This window comes from Papio anubis, chromosome 16, assembly GCF_008728515.1.
Source record: "Papio anubis isolate 15944 chromosome 16, Panubis1.0, whole genome shotgun sequence".
Lineage (NCBI taxonomy): Eukaryota > Metazoa > Chordata > Mammalia > Primates > Cercopithecidae > Papio > Papio anubis.
The window spans coordinates 34,316,465-34,331,642 of record NC_044991.1 but is presented as its reverse complement, the minus strand read 5'-3'; the positions used below and the strand labels follow the sequence as shown (position 1 = coordinate 34,331,642).

Below are 15,178 nucleotides of genomic sequence, written 5' to 3'. Positions count from 1 at the left end.
GTGGAGATGTCACATGCCCTCACACACCACAGCAAAACCCTCTCATACATCTGACCCTGTAGAGCTCACCTGACACCACACATGCATCCATGCCTGGGTTTCCCATATTATGGGTAAGGGAAACAATTTCTCACACCTGCAGGGCTGGCTCTACTCACACACCTGAGACTTGGGCCAGAAGGAGCCTTTCAGGATATGGGACTGCTATGGTTTGAATGTGTTCCCCAAACTTTTGGTGTTGGAAACTTAGTCCCCAAATCCATATGTTTATTGGAGGTAGGGTCTTTGGAAGGTGATTGTGGTTATAAAAGGTCATTTGGGTGGGGCCCCCATGATGGGACCAGTGGCTTTATAAGAAGAGGAAGAAAGACCTGATCTGGCACAATCTTGTACTGTCTCCACATGATGCCCTCTGCTATGTAAAACTGTAGCAGGGAGATCCCCACAAGATGCCAGTGCCATGGCTTCCCAGTCTCCAGAACTGTGTGCTTAAGACTAGATCATTTATAAAGAAAAGAGGTTTAATTGACTCACAGTTCCAAATGGCTGGGGAGGCCTAGGGAAACTTATAATCATGGCAGAAGTTGAAGAAGAAACAAAGGCCCATCTTACATGGTGACAGTCAAGAGTGAGTGAACGAAGGAGGGATCCCCTTATAAAACCATCAGATCTCTTCTCACAGCTCCACTAGGCAGTGCTCCAGTGGGGACTCCTTGTGGGGGCTCCAACCCCACATTTTCCTTCCATACTGCCCTAGCAGTAGCAGAGGTTCTCCATGAGGGCTCCACCCCTGCAGCAGACTTCTGTCTGGACATCTAGGCATTTCTGTACACCCTCTGAAACATAGGCGGAGGCTCCAAATCTCAACTCTTGTCTTCTGTGCACCTGCAGGTCCAACACCATGTGGAAGTTTCCAAGGCTTGGGGCTTGCACCTTTTGAAACCATGGCCCAATGTGTACCTTGGCCCCTTTTAGCCATGGCTAGAGCTGGAGCAGCTGGGACTTGGGATGCCATGTCCCAAGGCTGCACAGATTAGCAGGGCCTGGGGCCTGTCCACAAACCATTTTTTCCTTCTAGGCCTCCAGGCCTGTGATGGGAGGGGCTGCTATGAAGAACTTTGAAATGCCCTGGAGACATTTTCCCCATTGTCTTGGCTATTAACATTCAGGTCCTTGTTACTTATGCAAATTTCTGCAGCCAGCTTGAATTTCTCCCCAGAAATTTTTTTTTTTTCTACCACGTGGTCAGGCTGCAAATTTTCTAAACTTTTATGCTCTGCTTCCCTTTTAAGTAAAAGTTCCAATTTCAAACCATCTTTGTGTGAATGTGTATGACTAAATGCTTTCAGAATCAGCCAGGTCCCTTATTGAATGCTTTGCTGCTTAGAAATGTTTTCTGCCATATACCCTAAATCTTCTTTCTCAAGTTCAAAGTTCCACAGATCTCTAGGGTAGGGGCAAATGCTGCCAGTCTCTTTACTAAAGCATAGAAAGAGTGACCTTTGCTCCAGTTTCCAATAAGTTTCTCATCTCCACCTGCGACCACCTCAGCCTGGACTTCATTGTCCCTATCACTATCAACAGTTTGGTCCAAACAAGTCTCTAGAAAGTTCCAAATTTTCCCACATCATTCTGTCTTCTTCTGAGCCCTCCAAACTATTCCAACCTCTGCCCATTACCCAGTTCTAAAGTTGCTTCCACGTTTTCAGGTTATCTTTATAGTAGTGCCCCACTTTTGGTACCAATTTCCTGTATTAGACCATTTTCACACTGCTATAAGGAATACCTGAGACTGGGTAATTTATAAAGAAAAGAGGTTTAATTGACTCACAGTTCTGCGTGGCTGGGGAAGCCTCAGAAAACTTACAGTCATGGTTGAAGGCAAAGGGGAAGCAGGCACTTTCTTCACAAGGTGGCGAGAAAGAGAGAGAGAAAATCCCACACTTTTAAACCATCAGATCTTGTGAGAATTCACTCACTATCACCAGAACAGCAGGTCTCTCCCTCAACAAGCAGGGATTACAATTTGAGATGACATTTTGGTGGGGCCACTGAGCCAAACCACATCAAGCAGTGACAGGGATGTGGGGAAATGGAATTTCTTAAACATGAGAGTTGAGGTTAGTACAAATGCTTACAAGAGAAATTTGGCTGAAAAGATGTATCGACTCATGTTATTTAGAAGTGTATTGCATAATATCCAAACATATGGGGATTTTCTAGTTATTTTTAAATGATTTCTAGCTTAGTTTCATGGTGTATGTCCTCTGTATGACTTTGGTCCTTTGAACTTTGTTGAGTGTTGCGAATGCTCCAAGTGCTCTTGGAAGCAATGCACACTCTGCAGTTGTTGGAATTCAGGTCAAGTTGGGTCATTGTGTTGTTTCTTCTAGATCTCTGCTGATTTTTCCCTTCTTGTTCTGTCAGTTATATATAGAGAGAGGTTTGAATCTACCACTATGGTCATGGACTTGTCTACTGTTCCTTTTGGTTATGCCAGGTTTTGCTTAGGATGCATGTTATTTCATGCCACAAGTTTAGAACATTGCATTTCTGTTTGGTTGTCACCTTCTGTCATTCTAGAATGTCCCTTATCTGTATTACTGCTTCTTGTCTGATGTTAGCATTGCCACAATAGGTTTTTCTTATCATTTTAGTTTCAAGTCTCTGTAGCCTTATGTTACATATGTGTCTGTTATATGTTATTCTTGCATTAATTCTTTGGATCATTTCATTCCCTAGACATTTGCTGATGACCTTCATGCCAGATGCCCACTTGAGAGCCTGGAGAGAGTGGCATGTAGCACTTTCTGCCTGCTGAGTGGCCTGCTCACGCCCCTGGGATCTCTGGCTCCAGGGCCTGTGTTTATCCTGCTATGGCAAACCACACTGCCTTCTCTAAGGCAGCATCTCCTGGTGGGAAGAGTATCATCTGCTTTGAAGTTCTGGTAAGGACTCGGCTAAGTGAACGCCCACTTGTTAATTAATTCACATGATGTATGGCACACAGCAGGCTCTCGGAGGTGACGTCAGCTGTGCCTGTTGGTGTGGTCTTTGACCAGCAGTGCCAGCATCACCTGGGATGCCAGTGTTTCAAGTTTATCTGTGGGGATTCTTTGTGGTTTGTGTTGAAAATACCTCCAGGCAGGATGTAAGTTTGTGTCTGTCAGGTGCCTGGAGACTGCGGATCTAGGTCTACCTTAACCTGGATTTTCAGTTTGTACTTTTCCACCACAGAGGCAATGGGACTTCCGGCCCCAGACCACGGAGGTGTTGTCTTCTCGGCAGGCAGGCCTTTCTCTTTCAAAGCTCCAAGTTCTCCTTTCAGCGTCAGAGCTGTGTCAGTTTCCCCTGCTGTACGGCAGAGCCTCTGGCCTTGTTCTCTGGCAGGTTGTAGTGTTAGACAAGCTTCTTGCCCCCACAACCCCTTCCGCCTCAGCCAGACCCCAGGGCCCATGCTACCCTGTGGGGGCTTTGCAACTGCTTTCTCCTTGCAAATCCTCCTCCTCACCCACTTCAGAGATATGGTAAGTCCGGGCTCGCATTCTGGCCTTACAACTCAATAGCTGTGTGACCTTGGGCTACCCTTTAAAAATTTCTCCGAATCTTGGTTTCTATGTCTGTAAAATGGCCACATTAGTACCCTAATGGCAGCTATTTCTTTATTCTCTCTTTGTCTGTTCTTTCTATCCATTTTCCTTCACTTTGAGTGACTATTAACCAAGGCCAATAGAAACCGGAACCATGTATTAAATTAGATGGGACTTGACTTACAATATCATAATATTTCCTTAGAAAATATTTCACTTTTAGATCTATTCTGCTGGCATCTTATTGCCTCTCTGATTTGCCAAGATAACAGACAACAAAACGAAGGGCCTTAACACAAAAATGTCTCTTGATAGCTGTTGTAAAAAAGCTTCAACCAGAATTCAAGTAACTCTTGCTTTTAAGTCATGAGAGATAAGTAAATAGTACTGCACAAAATGACAACCTACAAAAGTGCAGACCTTTGAAGGCGTTCTGGATGTTGGCATTTAAACACCACTAGAATGTCTTCCAATCACTGGAAACTTCCCAAGACCTGGGTGTTATGTCCTTTGAGTATTTCTCAAAGGATAAAAATACACTGATTGTCCATATATTTTGAGTCCTGTACATGTAATGAGTGCTTATGCTGCATTGCCAGATGCTCTGAAAGGGGATAAAATTTTGATTAGTAGTCAATAAAATTCCCTTCCATTTTTCAATATAATAGATCTGCACACAGTCACTGCTCCCTGCTCATTATTCAGCATGGCTTCCAGTGTCACTGGTTGCTTGGCAGTTGCAGGCTATGAAAAGTTCAGGGAAGTTGCTTTGCCTCTCCTCTTCTGGGTGTCATTCCCTCTATCCCATTTCCTCCAAGGGATAATTTCCAACTGGAGACAGTGATATGATGACTCCTCTGGTCCTGAGGACTTCCTTTAGGGACTCCTCTGCGGCTCACATACCCATCTGGAAAGGCCCCCTTCTTCTTCCAGCAGCTGGGGTCACAGCTCCCATAAGCAGCTCAAGAGGCGGCACTCTGCTGTGCCCCAAAGCTCCCTCTGCCTTTGGGGTCTTATTAGAGCTGCCTGCCATATGCATGTTTGCACTCTGGTGGTCCCTGGGCTGGCTTTGGAAGGACAGCACCTGCTGCTATAAAAGCCACCAGGAGAAGATGCCTGATGGAGATGTAGCTAGTGCAGCAGGAGGGGGCAATGTAGTATATAAAGGAATGGAGGGTAGACCCCACTCACTCATCCGTCCATCCATCCATCCACCCACCCATCCATCCATCCATCCACCCATCCATCCGTCCATCCACCCACCCACCCACAGTTCCCTCCCTGCAAACCTGCTTCCACCCAAAACTCCCTCCCCTAGCTCCCTCCACTGAAACCTCCATCTACCCAAACCTCCCTCCATCCATCCAGCCATTTATTTAGGCATTAACTAACTAACTAACTACTAGCTAACTAACTTTTCTTTAGTAAGCATTTGAAGACTCTGAGCCTGTTGCTGGGGTTACAGAAACAAGACATGGTCTTGCCCTCAAGTTGCTCAGTCTTGTGTCTGAGACTGACATGTAAGCAGAAATTCATATATAGTGTAATGAGTGCCATCACTGGAGAACATTCAAGCGGAGGGGAGAAGATTGCTTTTGGAGTGGGGAGCTCTTCACAGAATTGACGTTTGCTAGGAGGGGTGGAGACTTACCAAGGGGCTGGGGTGGGCTGAAATGGGAGTGCCTATTGACAGTGCCTACTGACAGTGTGGTAGGGACGAATGTACAGCATTCATGGACTGGGAGTGGCAGGCAGGTTGGGAGAGGGTGCAGGTGCTGGGTCTCGAGGGCCTGCAGAAGCCTTGCTGCAGGATTTGGGTTGACTCTGCAGGAGTGGAGGAATGTGGAGAAGGGGTGTGATAACAATTGGAATTGCATTTTGAAAAATAATTCTGCTTGCTCTTCAGTGAATGGACCAGAGGAAGTGAAATGAAGAAAAGAGACCAAATGGGAGGCTGTTGCTGTGGTCCAGGCAGGGGATGCTGATGGCAGGAGATGCTGGAGGCCAGAGCCAGGGCGGGCAGTCACTGGTCAGCAGAGGATGCCATATGGTAAGTGGAGTTGGCAGAGAGCAAGGAAGAGGAACAGGGACAGATTTGAGACAACGCTCAAGCATCTAGGCTGGGAGCTGTGCTGGTGCTGGGGCCATCTGGAGCCATGGGAATTGGGCTGCTGGCTTGACAGGAACGGTCATGGCGTGATTGTGGCAGGTGCACAGTGGGTGCCATGTTCACTTTTAGGGGTCTGTGAGATGCTCAGGCGGAAAGGCCTTGCAGGTAGTTGAAACATGTTTGAAGCTCAGGTATGAACTGCAAGATGAAGACAGAGTGGATACTAGTGATGTGAGGGTGATGGAGGCAGAGGCAGGGAGGTGACTGGCGGCAGCCACAGAATTCCTTGGAGCCTCTGCAGATGCCCCAGTTCATGCACTAACAGTTCTAATAGCCAAGGCAGTGTTGGTTCATATGGAAGCTTCTGAGGAGTTAAAAGTGTTTTGCATTTCCACAGGAACTGCTGAAAATTTGAATCTCTTCCATATCATTTCTGTATAATTGATGTTTGAGGTCAAATGCAGGACCTCACATCAGGTGATTTTTGGCCCAATGCTAGCCTACCAGGGCCTCTCTGATTTGCTGTCAATAGATGCGCCTTGCCTCCCAGCCCTGTGCCCCTCCCGCGTGGTGGGTTCGGCCAGGTGGGTCCCGCGAGAGTCTGCCTGTGTCCCTCCCTGTGGTGGGTCCTGCGAGGGTCAGCCTATAGGCTGCCGATCAACTTTGACTAGAACAGGGCCTGGGGGCGGCTTCCCTCAAGGGTGCAGGGACTAGGCGCTAGGGAGTTTCCTTTGGGGTTGGTCTGTACCCCTGTGAACCCCCCTTTCAGTATCTCGGGACCTCCTAGCGCTCCACCTTGGGCACCAGGATGCTGGTAGCAGGGCCTTCCTTTTGTCCTAACAGCCCCTAGTAAGTGCGCAGGCGGAGGTCCTGCGGTCGGTGCACTGCCAGCTAGCCTCCATGCACCCGATCTAACTCGTGATTTTGGTCCCTCTTCCAGTCATTTGACAGATTTGGAAGTTGGAAGAACGTGCACCGCCCATTTCCTTCAGGACAAGAGCGTGGAGGGGCGGGAAAGCCCCCTCTCTATGTGGGGCGCTGTGGAAACCCAAATCGCAAAGTCGTCTCTTTGTTATTTGTGAAAGAATGGACAATTGTGTACCTGGTTAGAAATCTTTAATTTCACATTTCTTAAACATCAGATTTTCAAAAACGGGTAGGTCAATCGTTAGAGGAACTGCATGTGGGGCGCGGGGCTGCGTTGGAGGGTGGCACCGCCTGGTGTGGAGAGCAGGCATCGTGCGTGCGCTTAGCTGACTCTGAGGGCTCCGGAGGAGAGAGCAGGGCAGGGACCTGCAGTGGCATGATGGTGCCAGAGCTGACGTGGCTTGTCTTTCACATTCGCGAGAGGCAAGGCAACTTTCTGTGGACAAGCAATATTTCCCGATGGAGGATTAGCAGGTTGAAAAGCTGTAAATGGGCACAAACCACGTATCCTCTGCCCCAAGTCGCTGGGCAGGTGTGATGTAGAGTTCAGGCCACACCCAGACAGAAGGAAGTGCTAGAGGCGCCCCCGTCTGCTCCTTCGCCTTCTTCCCTGGGACCTCCGCACCTCTGCAGCATCCTTCACCTCATCCTGCTCTGTGCCCTGGAATATGGAGAAGGATTCAGCGCCCAGGGCTGCAGGGCCTCCCTCACCCCTTGTGTTGGGGGCACGTCCTTTATCTTCCGTCCGAAGGTGACGGTGTGATAATGGCAGCCCCCTACCCGCAACAAGCCTGAAGATGACACCTACTCACTCCCACTCCTCAGGGTGGGACGGCCCCTCCTCAGTCACCATCTTCACAGCCCTGAGCGCTGGGCAGTGGGCTCTTTAGGGACGTCTGGCCCCGGGTAGCGGGCAAGGACGGACTCTGGAGAAGTCTTCACAGAACTCAGGAGGCCACGGAGCGGAGCGTGTCACTTGCCCTGCAGGTGTTTAAAGACCAGATGTGGGAAGGGAGCGGATACAGAGTAGGTGGCTCAGAGAGCCCAGGGATGGTGCTTCAGGGCTGTTCTGGAGCTCATTCTCCTTAATTTTTGATCCATTAGCATAACAATCCCAAGCATCTCCTCCTTCAGAGGCTGGGCTCTCCTCTTTCATGTATTACTGTAATCACCCGACAGGTGCTTCCTGCCACAGCACAAACCAGATCAGCTCACTGAGACCAAGGTATTGAAGAAAAGAAGAGCTTAATGAAGGCCAGGCCAGCCATATGGAAGGTGAAGGTTTTACTCAGGTCTCTCTGAAGGCTCAGAGTCAGGGGTTTTCAAGAATAGTCTGGGGAGCAGAGGGCTAGGGAATGGGTGCTGCTGATTGGCTGGGATGCAATCACAGGGGTGTGGAAAATGGTCCTCCTTCATGGAGTCTGCCTCTGGATGGGGACCACAGGACTGATGGGGTCATGAGTCATGAGTTCACCTCTGGGTGGGGTCAGTCAGTTGCCAGAATGCAAAAATCTGAAAATTATCTCAAAAGACCAATCTTAAGTTCTACAGTAGTGATGTCATCTGCAGCAGCAGTTGGTTAAGTTGCAAATCTTGTGACCTCTAGAACAATGACTGGTATTAGTTAACTACACCTATATCTTAATCCCCCTTATAACCCTAACTGTGGCCTTTCATTAGTTTTACAAAGGTGGTTTAGTTTTGGGAAGGACAATTATCATCCTTGTTTTAAGGTTAAACTATAAACTAAATTCCTTCCAAACTTAGCTTGGCCTATGCCAAGGAATGACCAAGGACAGCTTGGAGTTAGAAGCAAGATGGTGTGAACTATGTCAGATTTCTCTCACTGTCAAAATTTTGCAAAGATAATTTCATTATTTCTAAAATTGTCATGATTTAAAAACACCAGGCAGCAAGTCCCTTCAGTCAGTTGAGTAAAAACAATCATTTGAGATAAAAAAATGAGCAGATAAGTTAGCTACAGGGCAATTTCCCCTATTTTCACTCAGTGGTTTTGCCTTAGGTAACTCAGAGTAACAGATATGGCAAGACATTTAACCCCGGGGCGTGGAAGAGTCTTAAAGACCTCCTGGTCTGCTCCCCTGATTTTACAGATGAGGAAACTGAGACCCAGAGATGGGATGTGATTTGTCCAAAGGATCCGTGTCTTATTCAAGGGGCACAGTGACCAGGCCAGCTTTCTGACTCCCTGTCTTGTGCCTTCCTAGCTAATAAGTGAAAGCCGCTACATCAGTTTTACAGGGTGGATGCACATATGGGTGCTTGTGGCACTGAAAAACTGTGAGGAACCCCCACATAGGCAGACCACCCCCTGGAGCTCTTTTGGCTTCTAAAATCCTTTCATCAGAGAGATCTGTTACTGGACTAACCAACAGACATGTCTGTGTTGTACCTCTCATTGACAGGTTACCACAGAAGGATGTTGAGGGCTCTGTGACTTGGTCTTGCTACATTCACCCAACAAGTGGTGCAAAGAGAGATGGGGGCATCAGTGCTAGGAAGAGGGGAGAGTTCTTGGCAGAAGCAGGGAGCATCTAACAAGCTGGGGGCTGGGGTTTTGGCAGCGGGGAAAGTCAGTGCCCATGCTGTAGGTCACAGTGAAACTGACACAGGTGCCCCAAGGAGGGATCTCCAGTGCAGGCAGTGAAGGCCTTGCCTATAGAGAACTTTACAACAATAATAAAACTGTCTGACATCTCTCTGCTTGTTATTATGACTATGCACTGGCAATACTAAACAGTGTCAGTAATAAAATATTGCTTCCTGAAAAAATTCCTTTATTGTGTTGAGCAATAAAGAAATTCTAAGCTCCCTCAACTGACTGAATGGATCCCGTCTTGGCCAATGGAACCCCAGGGGGACCCTGGAAGCTGAATTCATGGCCATGATGAGACGGGAGATCAGATATAACCTCACTGACCCCTCCCTTGTGAACAGCCATTAGGTTTTCTTCCCTAAGAGTTAAACAGAAACTAGGCCTTTCAAAAGACTGCTAGCTGACCGTCCCAGGTACAGAGCAAAGACAAAGCATGAGATTAAGCTCATCATTCCTTCACCCCTCCCCAAGACCTCTGCTTCCTCCATTCCCTTTTTATTCAAATGTTCACCTTATCTTATGTAAAATGTAGATTTACTTGGTGTTAACTCAAATCTCACAAATATGTAATCATTTCTCTCACTGCTGTTCCCTTCCTTATTTGGAAACTGTTTGGATAAAAGAAACTTATTTGGATAAAAGAACCACAGATGCCTCTGTGACTTGACTTTCTCCTGGGCACATCCTCCAGCTGGCTCAAAAGCCTTGATGATTTGAGACTTATGCCACAATCACTCATTTTGGTTGTCAGTTTGTATATTATATATAAGCTTCAAATTAGCAGGCATTTATTATTTATCCTTTAAAAAAGTATTTTCTACAGAACAATTAATTGGAGAACTCTCACCTACAGAGGCAGCCCGTGACACACCTAGATTTAGCCATCTGATTTTGTTTTGAGGGTCCACTCACAGCAATGCAGGATTATCTGAGCTTGACTCTGGTGTGTCTTTGCAGTTGATGGCTTCAAACCCCATGGTCCTCCACATTCCTGTGTTTACACTGTTGGTTCTGTAATCACCCAGTGGGTTCTTCCTGCCTACTGCACAGACAAAACCAATTCACTGAGGCCATGGTATTGCAGTAGAGAAAGAGTTTAATTGATGCAAGGCCTCTGAGAGGGAGGACTGGAGTCATCACTCCATTCAGACTCCCTGAGAACTCAGAGGCTAGGGTTTTTATGGATAACTTGGTAGGTAGGGGACTAGGGAATGAGTACTGCTGACTAGCTGGGGATTAATTAATAGGGATGTGGAAAATGGTCTTCATGCACTGAGTCTGCCTCTGGGTGGGGCCACAGGACAAGTTGAGTCATGGGTTCAGATGGGATCAGTCAGGGACCAGAATGAAAATATCTGAAAAACATCTCAAAAGGCCAACCTTAGGCTTTACAATAGTAATGTTATCTATAGGAGCAATTGGGGAAATCACAAATCTTGTGACCTCTGGCCACATGACTCCTGAGCAGTAAGGGATTATAGGAACTATGCTGACATCTCAGCAGAATTCAGGCCTCTCCTGTAATGCTCATCTCACTGACTTTTATTAGTTTCAGTCCCTGAGCCAGGATGGAGTTAGTTTTGGGGAGGGACTTTTATCCTTGCCTCCAAGTTAAACCATAAACCAAATTCCTCTCATGGTTATCTTGGCCCATACCCAGGAATGAGTGAAGATAGCCAGCCTGTGAGGCTAGAAGCAAGATGGAGTTGGCCATGCTAGGTTTCTGTCACTGTCATAATCTTTGCAGAGGTGGTTTCAGTTCTAAATAAAACATGATTGCAATGTGTCTGTAAAGGCAATGAAGAGAACTTGAGTTATTAAGTCTGTCATTCTATGTGACCATTCAGATTTAATTTCTGATTAAAATTTAAAACAGTGAAATAGAGAATGACTTTTGAGGTTTCTTTTCTTTTTTTTTTTTTTTTTTTTTTTTGGTAAGAGCAAATTTTGGTTCTTATGTCAAGCTAAAAGGAGGAGACTGAAACACAAAATATAATTTAAAGAATTTACTTGAGTCAAGGTGAGGAGAGCTGCCTGAAAGACTCAGACTCAAGTAACCATGGCTCTGAGCTCCATTTGTTACAAGCAGGTTTTTAAAGGCAAAAAAAAGTAGCAGGGGACAAGGAAGGGGCTGATACAAAGTTGTTTGTGAGGGATTCTGGGGCTGATACAAAGTTGTTTGTCAGGGATTCTCACTGGTTTACAGAAATAACATTGATTAGTGATGGGCCGTACATTGTTAGGGTGTGGGTAATGGTGTCTGGTGTGGCATTATTCAGTTAATTTACAGCTACTTGTGTCATTAGGAAGCAGTTTCAGGAGATGTTCACATAGCTCAAAGTGGGGTAGGATGCGATTGCTGTCTCATTTAATCTCTCTCTGGATCTGACAATTTAAAAGGACTTGCATTCCTCAGACAAAAGTTCTTTTGTTTTCTCGCAGGAAATACTTTGCTGAATTTGATTAATAACATGAGCAGAAATTTCTGCTTCCATTAAAATTGTTAACCATTTTAAATCTAAAGAACCAAGAAAATAATGATTATTAGTGATTACCACTTGACTGTTTACTTTTAAAGTTTATTGAGGTGTAATTTGCACAGATTAAAACTCACCCTTTTTAGGTGCACAATTTGATGATTTCTCTTAGGTTACAACCTGTGAGTCTGACTATGGGGTTGCATGGTAAATACGTGTGAAACTGCCTTTGCAAAAGTATGACAGTGAGAGAAATCTGACAGAGTCGACTCCATCTTGCTTCTAACTCCAAGCTCTCTTTGATCATTCCTTGGCATAGGCCAAGGTAACTTTGGGAGAAATTTAGTTTACAGTTTAACCTTAAAGCAAAGATGATAATACTTCTTCCCCAAAACTAAGACATGTTGGTAAAACTAATGAAAGCCCACAAGCTTAGGATTTTGAGAGGGACTGAATTCTGCTAAGATGCAGGTCTAGTTAACCAATACTAGCCATTTTTCCAGAAATCACAAGATGTGCAACTTTTCCAGTTTCTCCTGTAGATGGCATTCTTTTTGTAGAACCCGAGATTGGCCTTTTGAGACTTTTTTTCCCCCCAATTGTTCTGCATTTCTGATGACTAGGTGATGCTACCTAGACTTGAGGCTTGTGACTCAATTGGTCCCAGGCCCCCAACTCCAAAGAGTTGGACTCAGCACACAAGAACTGTTTTCCAAACCCGTATGATTATATCCCCAGCCAGGCAGCAGCACCCATTCCCTAGACCCTGGCCCACCAAACAGTGCTTAAAAAACCATAACCTCTGACCCTTCTAGGAGACTGATTGAGTGATAACTTGAGTTATCCTGCATGGCTGGCCTTGCGTTAATTAAACTCTTTATTTACTGCAATGGCATGGTCTCAGCAAATTGATTTTGTCTGTGTAATGGGCAGGAAGAACCCATTGGACAATTACATATACTTAACTTTATTGGAAACTGCCAAGCTCTTCTTCAAAATGTGGTACTACTTACATTCCCACAAGCCAAGTATAAAAGTTCCAGTCGCTTCATACCTCACCATCACGTGTCATTGTCAGTATTCTTCAGTTTAAATTATATATATATATATATAGCTCACTGCAGCCTCAACCTCTTAGGCTTAAGTGACGCTCCCATTTCAGCCTCCTGAGTAGCTGAGATTAAAGTCATGCACTACCATACCTGGCTAATTTTTTTAAATTTTAAAAATCTTGTTAGAGATGAAGTCTTGCTGTGTTTCCTAGGCTGGCCTTGAACTTCTATGCTCAGGCAATCATCCTGCCTCAGTCTCCCAAAGTGTTGGGATTACAGGCATGAGCCACTGCCCCCAGCTCGTTGTCAATACTCTTAATTTTAATCATTTTAGTGTGAGGCGAGGGCTCATTTGCATTTCCCTCTTGCCTAGGGATGTGGAGCCTCTGACCATCCATAGCTCTCCTCAGTGGAGTGTCTCCTCAAATCTTTTCCCATCTTTTAAAGTTAGACTGTTTGTTTTCTTATTATTGAGTTGTGAGAGTTCTTTATATACATTCAGACACAATTCCTTTATCAGGTATGCAGGCCTTTATCAGTAAATATTTTCTTCTCTCAGTGTGTGGGTTTTGATTTTCATAGTAGTGTCTCTTTGAAAAACAAAAGGTTTTCATTTTTATCAAGTTCAGTTTATCATTTTCTTCTTTTATGAGTCATTTTTGGTATTCTAGCAACAACTTACTTTTCAAACCAAGGTCACAAAATTTTTTTCCTCATGTTTCTTCTGGAAGTTTTGTAGTTTTAGCTTCTGCATTTAGTTTATGATTCATTTTGAGTTAATTTTTGTGTATGGTGGAAGGTAATGGTTGAAGTTATTTTATGCATATGATTGTTCACTTGTTCCAGCACCATTTGAAGAGACTATCTTTTCTCTACTGGATTACCTTGGCACCTTTGTAACAATCAATTAATCGCTGGGTGTGGTGGCTCATGCCTGTAATCCCAGCACTTTGGGAGGCTGAGGCAGGGGGGCCACCTGAGGTCAGGAGTTTGAGACCAGCCTGACCATCATGGAGAAACCCTGTCTCTACTAAAAATACAAATAATTAGCCAGGCTTGGTGGCACATGCCTGTAATCCCAGCTACTCAGGAGGCTGAGGTAGGAGAATCGCTTGAACCTGGGAGGCGGAAGTTGCGGTGAGCCGAAATCATGCCACTGCACTCTAGCCTGGGCAACAAGAGCGAAACTCCGTCTCAAAAAAAAAAAAAAAAAAAAAAAAAATCAATCACATATGCGTAGTCTTTTTCTGGAAAATTTTGTTCCACTGATATATATGATGATCTGTGCCAATATTATACTGTTTTTATTTTTGTAGATATGTAGTTGCTTATTACTGAAAATAATTTTATCATATAGAAGAGGTGGGTTTTAAAAACTGCTCTGCTCCAAATGTTAAGCACACCGAAGACATCACTGACTAGAAGAGATGAATGCAAAGCAGATGAGAAGCTTTTGAGTGGGGAATCTGTAGCCTGACTCCCCCTGCAACTCCCTGAGCAGAAACCAGGGGTACCCTAGCCTAGGGGGAGGACTATGGTACCCTGCCCCATGGCAAGAAGCTCTGTTTGGAGCAGTTCCTGGTGTGGCCATGGGCTTGGTGCTGGGGAAGACCCTGGAGAGCTGTGGTCCCTGCAGGATTTGAACCAAGGGGAAGAGATGCTCCATGTGCTTCTCCCTGCCATAAAATCGGTGGGAGATTAGAGTTTCCATGAGCTGCAAGGCAGAGTTTCACCTGCACATATTCATAGAATGAGCCCTCCTGCTCTCAGGCTCTGATGTTCATTTCCAAGACACTGGTTTGAGGCAGTGGACAGTAAATCAATAATTCATCTTGTTAAAACCTTGTGTAATTAGCTTGGGGTCTGTAGTGAGGAAGGAGATCCTTCTGGGCTGCTGATGCACTTGACATGAATGACATCCCAGAGGAACACCTTTCAGTTCTTTTCAAGCCTTTTCTGAGGATCCAGAGCTTCCTGTGTGGGAGAGCATGTTGGGGCACTGAGCCTGGTCAGTGAATGGCACAACTGCAAGCTTAGTTGGCCAGACCTATGGACCAGCGTGGCAATGGCTGTGGTTTCTACTCCAGGTGTAGACAGTCCTGCAGGAAAGCTGATGTTTGTCCTACTAAGCTCTGCTCTGCTGACTTGCAGGTGGTATTGTGGGCACCATTATCAGTACTGGGAAAATAATCCAGGTATGTCCCATGGAGCAGGTTGATGCATGGAGCAAACTGCAGCAGACCTGCAGAAGAGGGGCCTGACTGTTAGAAAAAAAAGCTAACAAACAGAAAACAACAACATCAACAAAAATACCACCCCCCCCCAAAATAAACCCCATCAAAAGGTCATCAGCCTCAAAGATCAAAAGTAGATAAATCCACAAAGATGAGGAAAAACCAGCACAA

At 45.6% G+C, this 15,178-nt stretch overlaps 1 protein-coding gene across 7 annotated transcripts in view; it reads left to right on the top strand.

Annotated features, from left to right (window-relative positions):
• The window catches only part of APMAP (adipocyte plasma membrane associated protein), a 143,710-nt gene that overhangs the window by 93,102 nt on the left and 35,430 nt on the right, over nt 1-15,178 (top strand). For all 7 annotated transcript variants that reach the window (XR_004178974.1, XR_004178971.1, XR_004178975.1 and 4 more), the window contains exons 9-10: nt 2,743-2,948; nt 5,497-5,640. The gene's annotated coding sequence lies outside the window, so the exon portion shown is untranslated. The remainder of the gene's footprint in view (nt 1-2,742; nt 2,949-5,496; nt 5,641-15,178) is intronic.